The sequence below is a fragment of the Ambystoma mexicanum genome, chromosome 5p (assembly GCF_040938575.1).
Source record: "Ambystoma mexicanum isolate Mex_15411 chromosome 5p, UKY_AmexF1_1, whole genome shotgun sequence".
Lineage (NCBI taxonomy): Eukaryota > Metazoa > Chordata > Amphibia > Caudata > Ambystomatidae > Ambystoma > Ambystoma mexicanum.
In genome coordinates this window covers 907,782,699-907,800,464 of record NC_090930.1, presented here as the reverse complement: position 1 = coordinate 907,800,464, position 17,766 = coordinate 907,782,699, and positions in this window count along the sequence as shown.

The window sequence follows — 17,766 nt, the reverse complement described above, 5'->3', positions numbered from 1 at the left end:
AATGACTATGATGTCCCTAAAACAGTTGAGACCACTCCCCTCTTGAAACGTGCGCACACAGACAGACAAATGTAATGGTGAGATTGAACACAGAATGGTCAGGATAGAACATCAGATTGGTCCCCTGGGGACACTTTCCTACCCAGGACCTGATCCAGAGAACTATACAGAGCATTGTGTAGATCCCACCGATGATGGAGGATGCTGTTTCCTAACATGTACCTCAGAAGAATATGCCATGAGTGGTGAAAACATACATGATGTGTATTTAGTGTGGGTGCCCAAGGATGATTTTGATAGGGAGAGGGAAGCAAGGACAGTAGTTAATGAATTAACTAAACAGGGAATGTTGTGATGCAAGTGCAACATCCCAAACGTGTAAGGGGGTTCAGACTGCACACATTTTATAAGCAAGGAGAGCTGGTCATTTAGTGTCAGCATTTTTGATGTTTGGTTCAGCATTCCTGCACATGTGCTATTTGTAGTGTTATTTGTAGTTATCTTTAACACACTTTAGAGAGCATCACACAGTGAAAGAAGGAGCAGCAACAATACTGTTTATTACATTCAGAATTTAGGCTTAGGATTCTTAAGGGCTTTGTAACTAGCATTAGTGAATTAAGTTTTGCTTTGTCCGAATGTGTTGCTTTGGTAGTTGGTGAAAGGGTGGCTGAAATGCCACATAGGGTAAACATTAAGTAGGATAGATGTTGATGTTTTAGCAACATAAGGGCTGTTGGCCACATTAGCAAGAGTTCAGCCATTTTTAATTAAGCCACGTTAGAGGTTGTAGCTTCTATCAGTAACGGTATTAGGACACATCTTGAAGCTTGCATTCTGTTTATTTAGTTAGATTGTATTCCTCCTTCCCCCTAGTCAGTGTTTAGCTGGCCAAAGTCCCTGGAGGAATGGGGAAGCACTCTGTAGATAGTAGTTTATGGTGCAAGGCTGAGCAGTTCACAGGAGCTGTGAACGGGGTGCATAATATCAGCTTCATTCCTGACAATAAGCTTAGTCCTGCAGCTGCTGTGAAGGGCATATCTTATTGAAAAAAAATGCCTGGTGTTCCGACCTTGCCATGGTATTGAACTAGGTTGTGGTGATACTGCCCCCATTGAGAAGTGGCAGCTCCATTAAAACTACAGGTGTCAAGCTAAATAGAGCAAATAAATCAGAGAAATTAATCCCCAAGAGCAGTCTCTTGGCTGCATTGTTTATAAAGCCACTTGGTTTCCAAGAGAGATAGGGAAGGATGTGCACAAGGAAGGCAATGTGTTTGAAGACGGTTGTCACAAGAGGTGATGCAAAAGAGTACAGCTGCAAGGTCAAAGAGCCGTTCGGGGCTGATAAGTTGTCTGGTCTCATGAGAAAGTAGTATTGTGTCCACTTCATCACCACAGGGTATCGACTTCATTGTTCACACTCGCTCATGATCGGGTCTTTTTGAGGGTTATGCACATAATACATTATATGAAGTTGTTTTGAGCAATAAGGAAAGTCTGTTGTTGCCACAAGTTACCTTGATGTAATGCACCAATCCAAACAAATAATATTTTGCTGAATACACAATTAGGTCATTCACAGGGGGTTGTACTCATGTTGTCACAGATCCTTAATTGACCAATGGTGTAGTAAATTATAGATGATTAGATTTCAGTATAGGGCATAGCCAATATATAATGTATGATGAATCTGTATTGGATATATGTTACCAATGTAGTTCTTGTATTTAAACGCTGCAACTAACGTGGGTGTGTCGAGTGAGTTTTCAGTTTTAAGTTCTACTGAGCTGACTGACTCTCCCGGACGTATTTGCATGTAATAAACTTGTTTTCCTGTAAAAACGTGCACTCCTTATTGACCCCTTGGATTGTTTTTTTATCTCTTGTTTTTTGGGCCTACCATAAAAGTTCATTGATACTGCGTTGAACAAGCCACATTGCATTATTCGACCTGGTTTACATGTGTTGGGTGCAGTATATCATAAGGGAGAGTGGGTTCCAGGGACGTCTGCGTACAGAGGTGGGGGGATGTTTGGGCTATCCATTGATGGGGTCTCAAGAATAAATGACAGTTGTTTGGCTACAAGGGGAAAATATGTCAAGATCTTAACGTGCATTCATTGAAATGTGCCTCCCACTACAGTTTTAAGACTCTTGATTCAACGTATGTTTTAGGGGCATTGGCACTGTACTTGGGGTAATTAGGAACTGCAACAAAACAGTCAGCCCCCCCTCGACATTCAAGGAGGCACTGACCCCTTCATGGACTCATACTGGGTGTGTGAGGGACTTGGCCACATACAATTGCAGCCAGCCCAGAGAGGTGCCTGTTCCTTGGCGAAGTGCAAGCCCCAATGCTGACTGTGCATGAAGCAAATGTTACATGGCAGACAAACCCTCACTGACATCCTCTTCTTTGTTCCTTCACCAGATCTCGGGACCCCTCGTATGATCTCTGTGCTCTGTCCGGTCTCCTCCTCTCCCATTGATGGTGGCACCCTCTGGGAAGTCTGCATCGATCTCTGACTCCTCCAGAGTCATCATTAATGTATATCTAAATGGCACTGCCATGGTGCAAGGCCATCAGGCTAATCTCCTCTTTGATAGGCGGTTCCCTCGTCTCATCAACTTCCTCACATCTCCAGCTGTCCCCTACTCTCTTCCCCTGGCTACCTTGCCCTCCTCCACTTCCTCCGCTGCCCCATCTCAAGCTCCCTTCACACCTCTGCAGGAGGTACCTCTGATTTGTAGTACCCCTCCCCAGAAGGTCTTTAAGGCTGGCAACCTTCTCCATCTTGCCACTCTCAACTCTAGTTCGGCTGTTGAACACTCCTCTGACATTTGCCACCTCCTAGAAGAACTTGACCTTGATGTCCTCGGTCTCACTAAGACGTGGTTCATGGCCAGCTATGTCACAGGTTTTGACACTCTCCTCCCTGACGGCTACAAGATCCTCTCAGCCCCCAGATCCAACCAGCCTAGAGGGGGTGTAGCCTTGATATTCCCTCAGTGGATTCCTGCCTCTCTCATCCCCACTTAGGCTTACTCCTCTTTTGAATGCCTAGTCTGCAGCCTCTCTCCCCTAGCCACTCCCATACTGCTGCTACTCTCTACCGGCCCCCTGGTCAAATCACCTATTTTCTCTGAGTGGGCCGACCTCTCCTCCTCCCTCCTGGCCTCAACCACTCAACTCCTCCTCCTTGGTGACCTCAACATCCATCTTAATTCTACCTGTCCCTCCTCTGCCCTCTTTTACAACCTCTCCAATTTACATGGTAATTCATAGAAATTCGCACAAAAGTGGCGCACAGTGTTCCCGTGCGAATGTCTGCGCCTGCCGCGTGCGCTAAAATCGATTTCCGCGCACAGCGTATTCATGGATTTTAGCCTCCAAAAGCAGCCGTGGCACAGAGTGGCGCAGCGAACCTGCAGCAGCGCCAGTTACGCCCCCAAGAACGCCCTCGCGCAAGGAAAAGCCATCAAAATCCCCAGTCCAGCGCCAACCCTGGACCAGTTTACCTGACTGCCAAACAGCAAACGCCAAGCGGGGAACGTGTATTATGGGTTTTGCGGTAACCTCCACACGTGAAAGGGCCTGTGCGAGTGGGGTACGTGTATTCTACATGCGATTGGCCTGGGTACGTGTATTCCAGGGGTGCGCGCGAAGTTTAACACGCGATTGGGCCTGGGGGAGCGGGGTACGTGTATTTCAGGGGAGCGCAGCAAGTTTTACACGCGATTGGGCCTGGGGGAGCGGGGTACGTGTATTTCAGGGGCTCGCGGGTAGTTTCACATACGATTGGGCCAGGGGGAGCGGGGTATGTGTATTTCAGGGTGCACAGGAAGTTTCACACGCGATTGGCCTGGGTACGTGTATTTCCGGGGTGCGCAGGAAGTTTCACACGCGATTGGCCTGGGGGAGAGGGGTATGTGTATTTCAGAGGCTCGTGGGTAGTTTCACATGCGATTGGGCCTGGGGGAGCGGGGTATGTGTATTTCACGGGTGCGTGGGAAATTTCACACGTGATTGGCCTGGGTACGTGTATTTCAGGGGTGCGCGGGAATTTTCACACGCGATTGGCCTGGGTACATGTATTTCAGGGGCTCTCGGGTAGTCTCACACGCGATTGGCCTGGGTACGTGTTTTTCAGGGGTGCGCGGGTAGTTTCACATGCGATTGGGCCTGGGGGAGCGGGGTACGTGTATTTCAGGGGTGCGCGGGAAGTTTCACACGCGATTGGCCTGGGTACGTGTATTTCAGGGGTGCGCGGGAAGTCTCACATGCGATTGGCCTGGGTACGGTTTTTCAGGGGTGCGCGGGTAGTTTCACACACGATTGGGCCTGGGGGAGCGGGGTACGTGTATTTCAGGGGTGCGCGGGAAGTTTCACACACGATTGGCCTTGGTACGTGTATATCAGGGGCTCGCGGGTAGTTTCACATGCGATTGGCCTGGGTACGTGTATTTCAGGGGTGCGCGGGAAGTCTCACACGTGATTGGCCTGGGTACGTGTTTTTCAGGGGTGCGTGGGTAGTTTCACACGCGATTGGGCCTGGGGGAGCAGGGTACGTGTATTTCAGGGGTGCGCAGGAAGTTTCACACGCGATTGGCCTGGGTACGTGTATTTCAGGGGTGCACGGGTAGTTTCACACGCGATTGGCCTGGGTACGTGTATTTCAGGGGTGCGTGGGATGTTTTACACCTGAATTGGCAGTGTGGGTCCTCCCAGATGTCACCTCTACCCCCACCACGGCCCCTGCAGGCAGCCCACACCACAGGGGACTACCCTGCACCCCTGGTCATGTCCCGCAGGCAGCCCATCCACCATGGGCATGCCCTCAGCCAATCAGCATGTCACGTTGCAATATGATAACCAACTCATGTCTCCCAGCACCCCCACCTCCCAGCAGTCAGGGGCACCTGCCAGCAGGCCCCCACTCATGTCCCCCAGCACCCACACCCCCCAGCAGTCAGGGGCACCTGCCAGCAGGCCCCCACTCATGTCACCCAGCACCCCCACCCCCAGCAGTCAGGGGCACCTGCCAGCAGGCCCCTACTCATGTCCCACTCATGTCCCCCAGCACCCCCACCCCCCCAGCAGTCAGGGGAACCTGCCAGCAGGCCCCCACTCATGTCCCCCAGCACCCCCAGCCCCCAGCAGTCAGGGGCACCTGTCAGCAGGCCCCCACTCATGTCCCACTCATGTCCCCCCCAACATGTCAACATGACCCACAATCATGGCCCTCATGTCCACCAAAATCCCACGGAACGCCACCCCTGCCCAAATAACCAACCAAGCATAACATACACCCCACATTGAAATGCTCATTACATGAAACAACCCAAATGGCATGTATGTACATCAGCACATGTCCGTCACACACACACAATGGGTGCCAGTGAATGTGAACACCCACATCGTGACATGCATGAAACCAATAAGAGAATACCACACGTTGAAGTACGGGAACAAATGTATTGAACAAAAAATGTGTTGAAAGAAAATCAAATACCAAACAATGGACATAAGGAAAACTATGCAGAATGTCACATAATGATAAAAAAAGGAAATCAGTATCCAAAATATATGAAATCAAAAATGTCTCCAAAGTCTCCTTCCAACAAAGCGAATCCAAACCGAAATGAAAAAGTAAAATCCATTGCTCCATGGAAAAATCAAAAAAGAAAATCCTACAAATGCACACTCCAACTATTTTCAAGGATGAAATCCTGGGTCCATGAGCCCAACTGTCCAAAGGAAACCTACAAAAACGCCTACAGAATAAACAACTATATACAAAAATGTGGGGGATAGTCCATGCGCCCCAAAGGGAAGAAAAAAAGAAAGGAAACTTAACACTAATGAACTATATACAATGGCGGCGGGCAAGTCCAACAGCTCACTGGTTGATGTCATGGGCCAGGGCATCATCGAACTCCTGTTCAATGGCTTGGAGGTGGGCATGTTCACTGGCCCCGAGGTCTTGCAGGGATAATGCGGTGTCCAGCTCCAACTCCCTGCGAATGCCCTCGAGGCACTCAGCCCGCCTCAGTGCCCTGCGCATGGAGTTCTCTGCCCTGACCATTGTGAGCTGTTCCTCCTGCGCCTGCTGCCGCTCTGCACCTATCTGCTGGCCCAACCGCTGCCACACGGAAGACACTCCCATTCCAGGGTTCTCCTGCCCTCCGGCCGATGCCTGCCCCTCTGATGTAGATGGCCCCGAGCCATGATGCCTCCCAAGTCGAGCCTGCCGCTGCCTCCGACACAACTGCCTCTGCCAGCACGACGGCATCCAGGCTGATGGAATCCACCGACGCCGTCATGCACATGCCCTGCCCGATGATGCTGGCACATCCTTCATCTGCTGGAGTCCAGTTGCTGGTGTGTCCACCCCTGCTGGACTTCCGACTCCCGACTGTGGCAGAGATGGGAGCCCCACCGAGCTGGCTGCGTTCCTCGGGGCAGGTCCACAGGGGGCCCTGGTGGCATCTGGGCCGGAAGACGGCATGGAGAACGACTGGCGCATAGCCTACACAGAGGAGGAGAGGGTCGCCCGTGTGGCCGACACATGTACGAAACCCCCGACCATGCTCGCTCCCAACTGGGCCACGTTGGCACGCTGCTCTTTGTGATGACGTGCGTGCTTCCCCCGGAAAGCACGCACGTCATCACGAATGACACCCGTGCGCAACGCAACACCAATCAGGACCTTCTCCATATGGCCAGGGGTACCCTCGTCCGCAGGTAGAGGAGTGTCAGATGACATGGACATCCCCCCTACCTGCGGACGGGCCTGGGATGGGGCATCCCTGCTGGTGCATGGTGGTGCAGTCACAGTGTCAGGGACAGTGACATGCACAGGCCCCTCCACGGTGACCTGTTCTGCCTCCTGCCCCTGGACTGCACCACTTGCACCAGTGGTACCACCCCCACCATGCCCCATGTGCAGCTCAGTAGCGGCCTCCTCCTCCTCTGTGGAAACCACCAACCTGGATGGCTCCACACCATCTTCCGCCATTGCAAGCCCCTGTGGGGGCTCACCCACCCCTTCCGCTGCAGCCGTGGGGGCATCCCCGCCGCTTTGCTCCACAGCGCCGTCTCCGCCCTCTTCTTCACTTGCCGCTGTGTAAAGGGAGACATAGAACACAAGCATCAGGGTACTGTACAATGGTATTGTACATGTACAATAGACAGGAAGCAATAGCAGATGAGTAGCACTGTCAAACATCACTTCCATCATGTCCCTCCACAACACATGGGTCAGTGCAGGCAAAACACATGCAGTAACAGGCATGGCGCATGCTATGGACATTAGCATACATGTCCAAGGGACTCTTGAAACATACAATGTTGGTTAGAACCTCACATGCATCAAGGGTCATGCCTATCACATGCACACACTTCACCGTAGTTTCATCCATCTGGCCTCGTACACCCCAGACACAGTGGATACAAGGATGACTAGGCTGCATCAGTGAATCTGAACATTGTCACAGACATGTGTCATGCATCCATGGCATTCACAAGTCACAGACACGCAGGTCAGACACACAGACATGGACACCATACATGTACATGGCATCAGCACCCATCACTCACCCCCACCCATGTCCAGGAACAGAGACTGGCATGCTCTCATGTGTCCATTCCGCATAGAGCTCCCATGTTGCATTTAAACACATGCACCAACCATGTGGTTCACACATTACTGGTCTCACATGCATGACCATGATGTCCCTGCACACACACATACGTACATGGCCTATGTCACACATACAGGCAAGTATCAGACAACCAGCACACTGCAACATGCCCTGTCTCACACAGCAATGCTTGGCCACTTACCGCTCCACTCCAGACGGGTCTGCCTCTCAAGGATCTGGGCGTGGAGCGCTGGGCGTACACGTTCCAGGACCATCAGCTGGATGGTACTCATGCGGCCCCGGCCCCCCTCCATGAGGCGCCAGGCCTTTAAGAGGGTCCTGGACCTCAAGTCCTCCCAGCGCTTCTTGACTTGCTTGATGTTGTGGGTTGCCACCCCCTCCGCGTTGATGGCAACCACAAAGTCGTCCCAGATCCTGTCCCGTCCTTCCTTGTTGGCGCATGATCCAAAGAGGGCATCATAATGCCCAAGGACAAGCTCCACCAGGACACCAACTTCCTTCTGACTGAAGCTGGTGGCCCTCTGCACCTCTGGCTGGGGGTCACCAGTGGTCTCAGATGGTGTTTGCCCCGACATGGCGACCCCCGAGGCAGGCGTGGGTGGGCAACTGGGTCCTGGGGCTGGGCTGTGGAGCGATGGTATACCAGTTGGGAGTCTTCTGTTCCAGCAGGGGTGGACACAGCAAATGGACCCCTGCAGATGTGCAGGCACAAAAAGGCAGGGCACGATGGCAGCAGGCAGGCAGGCAGCAGCAGATGGCTCGTGGGAGGCTGGTCGGGGCTCTGGGGGGCACTGATTCGGCCTTTTGAGCAGGAGCGTGGTCTTCGTGTGTTTTCGCATGGCCAGCTTGATATGGAGTGATTTGGCACGTGAAATTCTTGCACGTCAGTGTGTAATTCGAGGAAAGTCCCTTAGCGCGTAAGCGCGTCAGCACGCATACGCGATTTCATTGGACCAAAGGCCCTCAGCGCGTAAGCGCGTCTGTGACTTATCGCGTAAGGGCCTGTACGTGCTTTTCGTGGGGTGCGGTTCGTGTGTTTTCCAGGCGTTGGGGTTCACACGCTATTACTTCACAGCGGGTGGGTGTTGGTTACGCATTCTTCTACACGCAAGGCAGACGTTGAGTGGTACCCCGCTCGACCAAGGCCTATCGCATGTGAAACTTCACGCGCACCCCTGAAATACACGTACCCAGGCCAATCTTGTGTGAAACTTCACGCGCACCCCTGAAATACACGTCCCCAGGCCAATTGTGTGTGAAACTTCACGTGCACCCCTGAAATACACGTACCCAAGCCAATCGCATGTGAAACTTCACGTGCACCCCTGATATACACGTACCCAGGCCAATCTTGTGTGAAACTTCACGCGCACCCCTGAAATACACGTCCCCAGGCCAATTGTGTGTGAAACTTCACGCGCACCCCTGAAATACACGTACCCAGGCCTATCGCGTGTGAAACTTCACGCGCACCCCTGAAATACACGTACCCAGACCTATCGCGTGTGAAACTTCCCACGAACCCCAGATTTACAAGTACCCCGCTCGACCAAGGCCTATCGCATGTGAAACTTCACGCGAACCCCTGTAATACACATACCCCGCTCCCCCAGGGCAAATAGAGTGTAGAACTTCCCGCGCACCCCTGAAATACAAGTACCCAGCCAATCGCATGTGAAACTTCATGCGCACCCCTGAAATACACGTACCCAGGCCTATCACGTATGAAACTTCACGCACACCCCTGAAATACACGTACCCAGGCCAATTGTGTGTGAAACTTCACGCGCACCCCTGAAATACACGTACCCAGGCCTATCGCATGTGAAACTTCACGCGCACCCCTGAAATACACGTACCCAGGCCTATTGCGTGTGAAACTTCCCGCAAACCCCAGATTTACACGTACCCTGCTCGACCAAGGCCTATCGCGTGTGAAACTTCACGCGAACCCATGTAATACACTTACCCCGTTCCCCCAGGGCAAATAGCGTCTAGAACTTCCTGCGCACCCCCGAAATACACGCACACACTATTTTTCACACAGCGGGTGTCCCTGTTTGTCGCGTAGCCCTTTGCACGTCATTTGTCCTAGAGGCCCACAGTATGGGACATTCTACATAGCTCTATATACATGCTTTTTGTGGGCGCACATTTTGGTGCACATTTTTTTCATGCGCAGGGACGCGACCGCCTGCCTTCGTGTGGCGGACGTGTTTAGGCCTGTGCGCGTATTTGCCTGTGCGCTGTTTTGCCCTATTCGATTCCAAGAATACGTGTTGTAGGCGAGCGTGGCGTGTGGGCGTTCCGCGCACTTGCCTCCTGTACTTCCCCCGTGACGCCCACATTTTCATGAGTTGTTCCCCATTCCGCGTGTCACGCCCGTGTTCCACCTACTTTTGATATGTGAGCTGCGCTATGTGCGCTTTTGCTGTGGCCTTAGCGCACGCCGTTAGATGGCCTGTGCGCCGGCATGCGGCGCGCACTTTTTCAGCGCACATCCCATGTTTTACTCGCACACGGACTTCCATGAATAGATTTGCGCTGGTTTCCCTGCGATATTCGTACTTGCACTGCGATTTAAGCTCTTTCACTGCGAATCGCACGTTTTCGCACGCTTCCGCCAATATTTTCAGCGCACATTAATTCCATGAATCGGCCTGTTACTCTCCCTCTCTATCCTTCCCACCGGCCCAACTCACTCTGCTGGTCACATACCTGATGTCTTGATCTCCAGCCTCCCCTTCTCTACCCACCTTACCACTTCTCTCTCCAGGAGTGATCCATGCCTCCTTTCCTCTCATCTTTCCATCTCCTCCCTCCAAGCTAAGCCCACTCTTAGATTGCCACCCACCTTCTTGGATATCCAGCCCATGAAGCGTGTGTCAGTCGAGGCCTTCGCTGCAAGCTTCTCCCCCCCCCCTCCACCCCAGGCTGACTCACACCCTGACACAGCCCTGTCCCTTCTCTACTCCTCTATTTCTGCTACTCACAATGCTCTTGCCCCCGTCATGAGGATCTGTTTGAAGTCCAAAGCCAAGTGCAATTATTGGTATGACTCGGACCTAGCTACACTTAAACATAAGTGTATGCCAGCGGAGAGGAAATGGAAAGCTTCTTGCTCATCCTCTGACAAACTGGCCTGCCGCCTGCTCCAAATGCAATACCGACTTGCTGTCCGCACAAAGAAGAGAGTCCACATACAAGCCTGCGTCTCTGTGGCATCTAACAATTTGGCCAAACGCTTCAAAATCTGCAAGGAACTGGCCAACCCTGCTGCAGTCTCTACCTCTCCTCTCACCTCCCAGCCTCTTTGCAATGCCATTGCCTTTCACTTTATCTCTAAAACCCAGGACATCTCGTCCACCCTAGCTGTGCTCCCCCTACTCCTCCCTCTCCTCCTCGGCTTGCTGATTCTCCCTTAGCTACTCCCCCTTTCTCCTCCTTTCCTCTTTTCTCCCCCCATGAGGTAGCTAGACAAGTCCGATCTATGAAAACCTCATCAAATCAGGTCCATCCCTGTTACTCTAAAACCATTAAGGACCACATTGACACCATTGCCAATTTCTGCAACCTCTCCTTTGCCTCTGGCTCTTTCCCCACCCCTCTTAAGCACTCTCTTGTGCACCCTCTCCTCAAGAAATCCACAGCTGATCCCTCATGTCTGGCCGACTATCGCCCAATTTCCATTACTCTGTTTTTCGGTAAGTACCTGGAAAAGCTGGCCATCTCTCAGTTTAATCTTCACTCCGACTCTGTTGTCCCCCTCCATGACCACCAATCTGGCTTCTGAGCTCCCAGAAGCATGGAAACTGCTCTCCTGAACATCTGAGAAGACCTGCTCTCCAACCTTGACTCTAACATTCCCTCTGTCCTCATCCTACTTGATCACTCCTTTGTGTTGGACACGGTCAACCATAACACCCTGCTAAATCATATCCGTGTCAAACTGGGTATCGCTGATCAGGCTCTGGCCTCGCTGACCTCTTTCCTTTCTGATTGACCCTCCCAGGTACAACTTGGGTCCTTCCTATCTCCTATCTCCCTCTCCACCTGTGGTGTTCCTCAGGGGTCTAACCTCTTGCCCTGGCTTTTCAACCAATACCTGGCAACTCTCTCCTACTGCATTTCCATTTGCTGCTCAAATTTCCAGTGCTATGCTGACGACACCCAACTCATTTTCAGGCTTCCTTCAGCCACCTACTCCCCTTCCCTCATCTCTGTTTGTCTAATTGCCATTCCAAATTGGTGTGCCGCCAACGATCTTTGTCTAAATTCCAACAAGAATGAGATTCTCCTCATTGGTATACCTTCTACATCCTTTCCTCCGAGTCTCTTGCTGGCCTCCCTTGGCCCTCCTCCTACCACCACATGCAAGGCTAAGAACCTCAGGGTTATATTTGACTCCAAACTTTCCTTCTCCGCACACAACTCCGACATCTCCAAAAGGTCAAACCTTTTATTGCACTTCCTTAGAGGTACTCTGCCTTTCCTCTCCTTCCCTCAAAAGGTCGCTGTCCCCCAAGGTCTGGTTCTCTCCAGGCTGGATTACTGTAACAGCCTCTTTCTAAATCTACCTGCCTCCTCTCTCTGCCCTTTACAACTAATCCAGAACAGCACTGCAAGTCTTGTCCTTGGCCTCAAGCCCTGGGATCGTATCTCTCCAGCCCTGAAATCCCTACATTGGCTCCCAGTTGATGCAAGGATTACATTTACAACCCTATGCATTGTCCACAAGGCTTACTGGGGCCTGAGTCCAAAATATCTTCAACTATCCCTCCGTAAATACCTCCCCTCTCGAGCCCTTTGCTCCTCTACTTCTAACTCCCTTAGGGTTTGTCGTTTCGCAAAGAAACAAGCTGAGGGAAGATCTGTCTTCGGCTGGGGCCTCCCTTTGGAACAGCCTCCCGGCCACCCTGAAACTTGAGGAGGACCATCTCCAGTTCCGGAAGCACCTCAAGACCTTCCTCTTTGCCTCTGCCTTTGCCCCACTTCTCCCCTGATGATCTGTTGTCTCTATTGGCATCGTGGACATGGCCACCCTCTGTCATTCGGGCCCAGGTACCTTCACACCCTGCCACCCTCCTGCACTGCCTCCAGGCCACCCCCCGCACTGGGGTTCTGTATCTTTACCCATACAGTCCCCCTCCCACTTTTCCTCTGCACTTATCAGATATATCTTATCTGACTAAACTATCACCTGCCACTTGCTGGCTGCACTACCATGGTTTATTGTGTTTATTTATTTAGTATTTATTCTGTTCTCTCCTTTGTACCACACTTTCCACTCCCCCCCCCTCCTTCTGTGCACTTTCCCCCTTTTCCCAGCACTTGTGCGTTCTTAATGTCACTGGTTCTAGTAAGATCGCTGTTTTCTTTTTTTTTTTTCCTTGTCCCCCTCCCTTTTGCCTAGTCGCGCTCTGAAACACTTGTGTACGCGTGCAATATAAATAAAATATCATTTCATCCACCAGCAAGCACCCAATGACCAAGCCCACATACCTGCTGCACCATCAAGTTTGTTGATGCTTGAGCTTGCATTGCTGTCAGTGCAACCATTATTTATCTCAAACTCAGTGAACAGAGTGGATGAAATCCCAGGCGAATACCAAATGTTTAGCAAAGCAGAGATGTTTTTTGCATCGATTTTTGCACCACATGTTCTGGCGATAAACTGCTAAATGGTTGCAGATTGCTAGGTGGGTAATGATTCAGTTAGCCAATGACACAACAAATGGGTTAAACACCATAAGTGAAGAATTACGGGCCATAAAATTAACCACCTTACAGAACGGGTACATTCTGGGCCTCATGACTGTCATTGATGGTGGGGTCTGAGCCAAACTGGGAATGTCTTGCTGCACATGAATACCCCCAAACGATGAGAACAATGGGACCATTGTTCAAGCTATAGACGCTCTGCACAATGTACGCACTACTATGAAGAAGGAATGGTGAGAGGCACAACCTGAGGACTGGTTCCTATAATCTTTTTCTGGAGCACTGTAAGGGTGCAGAAAAAGGAGGCTGACACAAAGGTGGCATATTTGTGGACAAAGACTTTTATTCAGTGAAAAAGAGAAAAGGAAACCTACCTTTCCGTGTCTCTAGGAGGGCGCGTTTCCCTGCCTCAACTAAAAGTTCTAAGATGACTGTCAGGATGTCTATTAACTCAAAATGTCCACTGTTCTGTATCATGAAAACCTTAATTCTGTTCCTTACACTCAAAACTACAACTAAAGTAGGATAATTCTGGCCAATCCCAGGAGAATGACTCCCTTCTCCTGGGTTCAACTTCCTGGTTTGTTTTAACAGTTCTATTCAGTTTAAAATATCTTGTGTCTCACACGTTGTCAGGGGGATAGCTCCCATCCCGACAGTAATGTTCCAAATAATACTTCTCACATGTTATATAGGGGAATGTATCCCTTCCCCTGATAGTAGAGTCCTCAAACACTGTGGTACTCCTTCTTGGTGGGTCACTAAAATATGTCTCAATTTTCGGACGTATACTTTCAGACAGCCTGGGGGAATTACTCCCTTCCCCAGGCCTTCTTGGACTTTACTGACAGTCCCGGCTACCAGGTGAAAACTCCCTTCTCCTGGTATGTAGCTATGATGTGTCTGCATGGGTCTTGTCTCAGTCTTCGGCGGCTTCTGACGACTTCTGGGTTTCTGCAGCAGCTCTGCAGTCTTTGGCTCCTTGCGGTATCTGCACCTTTTGTGGACCACACAGTCCACCTCCTTGAGGAAACTTTGCTAATACATCACCAGCTTGTTGCAGGGTCATGTGTCAGACCTGCTAGAGACGTGTATCCTCCGCTGACGGCGTCCTGGTCTCTAGCCCTTTGAAACTCCTGTGCTGAGCAGCTTCCAGAAATGCTGTTGCTCTGAGGGCGGCTTGAGCTCATGTCAAGTCCTTCTTTGTTTTTTAAAGTCCATACATGTATGTTGCTTCCTGGAAGGCTACAACACTCCTCTGATGTTTTCTTCCTGCATCTGTGCATTCTCTTCGTGTAAATACTAGTCTCCAATGTGTTCTTCTTCATCTCAGTATTGGAGTCAGTAAATGGTATTATGCTACAGTAGCAAATGGAAGTTCAAGCAAGTGGAGGTTGGTTAAAAGATGGTGAAAGGCTTGGGAGGGTTAGGTCATCTCAAAGTTCTAATATATATTTTTGTCTTGTTTGTCCTTTTCTGCACTTGCCAATTGCTAAGAGGGTGCTGCAAAAAATGGATGGTCAAAATTACACCTATAATATCTCACACAATACAACACACTGATGATGTTCCTCTTGTTGAAAATGCACACACACAAACTGATGAATGGATACGTTAGAAGGAGCATTGTATGGTATGAGTGGAACACCCCATTGGGCCCCAATGGAACTTGTCCAGATGGCCCAGAGCAGTATATTCAAACTTATGTAGACCCTGCCGGCCACGTTGACTGTTTTCTGCCATGTAGCCCCTAAAAATATGTATGAGATCTGCAGAATATTTTTAAGGTTTGTGGCCCCAAAGCTGTTTATAGTGGAAAGAGGGAGGAAGGAGATGGCGTAGTTGATTTTTCAACTGGTGGGCGGTAAGATCTCTATCTTTAAAGAGCTCACAGTGCCTCCCACTTCCTCTGACGAGATCATTAAGGATGAAGGCTGGTGCAACAGTATCCAAGCCGCCATGCTCAACAAAATAGACCTCTTACAAAACAAAATCCGAGACCACTACAATACCCTGCCGAAACAGAGTCGGCACTTAGATTCCCAATCGCCTAGCAAAACCACTAACATTCCCAAATTTGCCTTTAAAGAAGTTTCAGAACTAGAAGTCCTGGACATACTGAAACACTTGAAACCATCGACTTGCAAAGCCGATACATGCCCCCCTAAATTAATCAAGGACTGCGCTGAACCACTTGCCCCAATCATTACCGCATTCATTAATGCCTCATTCAAGACCTGCTCTGTCCCAGACAGTCTTAAAGAAGCTTGGGTGCGCCCACTTCTAAAAAAGCCCACTCTCGACCCCACAGTGCCTAACAACTACAGACCTATAACAACAGTCCCCTTCCTTCTCAAGATTCTAGATAAAGTGGCACACAGCCAAATCCAACTATACCTCGAATCTAACTCCATCCTAGGTACCAGACAGTCAGGCTTCCGCAAAGGTCATGGAACCGAGACTGCTCTGCTGGACCTTAAAAACCAAATAACCAAGATATTGGACATAGGTAAACCCGCCCTTTTACTTCTCCTCGACCTCTCTGCGGCATTCGACCTAGTGGACCACAAGACCCTCACCACACACCTCTCCCACTCCGCACATTTCTCTGACCAAGCCACCTCCTGGATAACATCATTTCTTGAAGGGAGGGCCATGAAAGTCTTTTCAAACACTTCTAGCGCAACACCATCCATAATACACTGCGGTGTCCCTCAAGGCTCCTGTACAGCACCTACGCTCTACAATTTATTCACTAAGCCCCTATTCGAGAAACTTGATGCACTTGGGATTGCCTACACCAATTACGCTGACGACACCCAAGTGCTCCTCCCTCTAACAGGCTCATACCACAAAGACGCCCTAGCTCTAAAACTCATATACGCCACCATTCAAGCCTGGATGGCCACTAACGGCCTATGTCTTAACGGGGATAAGACTGAAATCCTTATCCTCGGCCAAAAGTCCACACTGGCCAGGCTAGATAGTTGCTATGCCAATTTCAACATCGACAACTGCACTATCCCAGTCCTATCTTCTGTGAAAACGCTAGGGGTCTACATTGATGCAACCCTGTCCATGGACAAACAAGTTAGTGCCATTGTCTCCGCATCTGCACTAAGCACTAAACTCATCAACGCCATCAAACCATTCCTCTCCAAAGAAAACTGCCTTTCAATAGCCAGAGCTACCATAGGCGCTAAACTTGACTATTGCAATGCACTCCTAGCCGGCACCTCTGAAAAAAACCTAAACAAACTTCAGGTCACCCAAAATAACGCTCTAAGAGCTGCCTTAAACATCTCCAAAAGGGACCACATCTCACTGGCAAGACAATCAGTTCACTGGCTCCCTGTCAAAGAACGCATCACCTTCAAGGTACTGACTACTACCCACAAATGTATCCACCACACTGCACCATCATATCTCTCAGACACCATTCTCAGACCGACCTCATCCAGACCTACCAGACTGTGCTACACCAACCAACTCACTGTACCACGCATCAACAAGATTACAGCAGGAGGGCAGGGTTTTCCCTACATAGCACCTAAACTTTGGAACAATCTCCCCCACGCCCTAAGAGCAGAAGGCTCCCTCACAGCGTTTAGAAAAAAACTCAAAACCTCTCTCTTTAACTAAAATTCCTTCACCTACAGCCAATCAGGCACACACTGCTAAATACTGCTACTGCCCAAACTTGTATGCCTGTATGCCACTATGCTGCAACTAAGACGCGCTTTTCCTGTAACCAGCGCTATTCTGTAACCAGCGCCACGATGCCTCAGGGCTGTTTCTGTGCGCTTAACAAATACGAATAAATAAATAAATAAATAAGAAAAAGAGCAGGTGGCCACTGGCGAAGTGGGGGCCTGCCACTTCATGTCCTCGGAAGGGGGCACCCTTGGACTAAAAAAACAACTAAAAAAACATGGGGCCCACATCATGGGGTTGAGTGGAGCCCTATTACTTCAAAAAGACATGGTTTCTTTTTGAAGTCACTCCAACTTCCTAAAATAATTATTTCTGTTAAGGACAGAACTATAATGGAAATAATGTCTTTAATTAAGGCAGAGTGACTAGGGCTCCTCCCACCCCATGACATTTAAGCCACCAAGCTAGAGGCCTCCATGTCATGGAGTGGGGGAGCTCTAGGACTTCAAAAAGAAATAGCACCTTTTTGAAGTCACTCTGCCTTCATAAAGAAAGTATTTCCATTATGGTTTGGTCCTTAACAGAAACAATTTCTTTATGAAGTTGGAGTGATTTCAAAAATAAACCGTTTCTTTTTGAAGTAGTAGGGCTCCCCTCAACTTCATGACGCATGCATGTGTGAGTGTATGGTGAAAGGGTGCACACTTAAATGTATAGGTGGCTG